A 2,710-nucleotide genomic window follows, 5' to 3' on the forward strand; every position below is an offset into this window, starting at 1 on the left:
GGCCAAGCTGAGTCCTGACTGGCTGTCTCCAATCTCGGCCCTAATTGGCTCTCAGTAAGCCCTTTCCTGATTTACTGCCGGCCTGTGCAGCCTCTCTGGCCTACTCTAGCTGCCTCTCACATGGGGGCAGCCACCCCACCACAGATGCATAATAAAATATGCAATAGCGTGCCCCAATGAATATTCATGAGTTACACACTAACACCAATGAAGCCTCACCATGACTGCTGCCATCACCAAATCACCATAATAAAATGTAACAACCACAGTGACGTCAACCTATGTGATGCACCAATGTCACATGTACTGACCGTGGCAGGGGCTGAAGAGGTGGATTCATCTTAGTCCAATGCAGGGGTCCATCTCAAGCCCATAAGTGCCTACAGCATTGCCATGTGTGCTATAATGCCATACTCACATATCTCTGCAAATTAAGGGTTCTTGAAGCTCACACCTGCCTTGATGCTGCTCCAGAATGGGATCTGACCATGGGAATGTGGCCAGCCGCTGGGTGATGCTACATGGAGCAGCCATTTATAGCCAGCCTTTAAATCCCAGGTAAAGAATATCAAGCTAGCAGCTGTACTACAGAATCACACTGTTGCAGCATATCCACACAAGTTAGCCTTTGGGGGTACACCCAATGCACTGCACAACCACGCAGTACCACCTGCAGGAACTGTGGATTGTTGCACTTCCCCCACAATGCAATGCAATAGTGGAGCATAGTATACCAGGCCTTAGCATCCGGACATGTACTTTAAGAGGCAGAGGCTGAACCCTGCAATGTCCTTGCACTGACCGATGTCACGGAAGAGAGTCACCAACCTCCACCACACCAGCTGCCAGACTGACTGTGGGCCTGGAATCATTGCAGTGTAGGTAGCCCTGCTCCCAGAGATAAAAGAGATTGAGTTCAGGATTTTCATTCACTTGTCTTTAAGGGTTTGGTTTTGGTAGGTTTCCCTATCTTCTTTTATAGCAGGACTCTGATTATTACAACCCTCTTGACTTTTTTGTGAGGCTTTTATGGCCCACACAAGGGTTTCCCTTCCCTCCCCCACCAAATGCTGAATTTTTGAAAAACAAAATTTTCCTCTCTGAAGATCTGATCCTCTGTCATTGCACTCAATGGGATTTTTGCTACTGACACCATGGGAAACAGGATCAGGCCCTGAGAAAGTTCCCTGGCTAATCTCACAGAAAAGATGAAACTGTCACAGTCCTAAGAAACTGGTAAGTAGTTTTGGGACCCGGGAGCTACACTTGGCTGTGTGATGAAGCACCAGAAATATGTAAATACTTGTGGTTTGGGGCAGCTCTTTCACTCTGCAGAGTTCCATAGCTGCCTAGGCTTTCATCTGTGCCATTGTGGAAGCAGACCATCTGGTTAGGAGAGGGATTAAAACATTAGTCCCGTTTCCATTCTTTAATCCCTGTCCCTGCTTTTTGCACAGACATTACATGTGGAAATCTAGTATCAAGGCAGCATTAGTATTATACTCTTCATAGAGTCTGGATCAGATCCTCTATTGCTGTAAAGCGATTAAATCAATGGAACTACCCCCATTTACACCAGCTGAGGACCCCTTGCGGTTTTCCAGGGCCTTACCTCTTCTGTAGGTGGTTACCCCTGAGAAAAGGAGGTGTAGCATGGCAGTGACTGACATGCCTTTTGCTTACTGTCTTCTTTCATTAGCTCTTCAACTTCTTATCTGTTGACAAAAAAAGTTTCTTTCCCCCTGTATAATCTGGATCTTTCGGATACAGCTCATCTCCTGGGAGCAGCTGAATGTAGCCATCCGAAGCAGCCAAAGTAACAGGCATCCAACGTTCACACTCTTCTAAAGCACAGTCAGAACCAAACCTATGCAGGTCACAAAGTGAAGAAAAGTTGCACAGCCTACATAATTCATAGAACTGAGGTGGAGCAAACCATATTTCTTGAGACTTAAAGAGTTCAATAGCTTCTGGAGGGGTTGACCACGGGAACCCTGTCACCTCCCGATCATCCTGCGACGCGTGTAGAGGCCGCTTCTCAAGGCAGCACAGGTAGAAGGCGGTGTCATAGCGCCAGTCACCCCGGCCAGCCCTGGGCACCGGAGTCAGCCAGTTGCCCCACTCATGCAGCGCCCAAATGTTGGGGACGCAGCACAGGTAGCAGCAGAGCTGCAGGAAGCAAGCCAGGTCCTGCTGCACCCGTCGCCACCACTCGGCGTGCTCCGGGGCCGGCGGCAGGTGGTGCTGAGGCAGCAAGCAGGCTGGGCCTGGATCAGAGGCAGGGCCGTGGCCCAACACCAGCAGCAGGATACCCGCCTCTTCGAAGGTCTATAGAAGGGGCAAAGCAGTAAAGAATTACATGTTGAAGGCCAGGTCCTCAGCTGTTAGAAATCAGGCAGTGGAAAACAAAGTCCAGGGAGCCTATACACTAACCTGAGTTTCAAACATAAACCGTTCTAGCATACCCAAGCGTCCTGCTTTCATAAAGTGGAATGTGTACGGACACAGCAATGTGTTGTGCTGAACGTGTTATTAGTGTGTATGTGCACTACCGCCCTCTGTTGGATGGCATGATCATGGTTCTACGCTTTCTGATACTGCCAAGTTCTCCTTGTGTTCAAGTGAGAGCAGGCTGGGGCCTTTGGAGCAGAGAGAACTGATTTCCTATTCTATTGTTGCTAGGATGTTCTAAGAGGCCTTGGTGTGCAGC

The 2,710-nt window shown here is 49.0% G+C and overlaps 1 pseudogene; it reads right to left on the minus strand.

The window, feature by feature from the left end:
* Nucleotides 1–1,627: 1,627 nt before the first annotated feature.
* Nucleotides 1,628–2,463, minus strand: LOC116838100 (acyl-coenzyme A diphosphatase NUDT19 pseudogene; annotated as a pseudogene).
* Nucleotides 2,464–2,710: the final 247 nt, after the last annotated feature.

The sequence above is a fragment of the Chelonoidis abingdonii genome, chromosome 16 (assembly GCF_003597395.2).
Source record: "Chelonoidis abingdonii isolate Lonesome George chromosome 16, CheloAbing_2.0, whole genome shotgun sequence".
In the NCBI taxonomy this organism is placed as follows: Eukaryota; Metazoa; Chordata; order Testudines; family Testudinidae; genus Chelonoidis; species Chelonoidis abingdonii.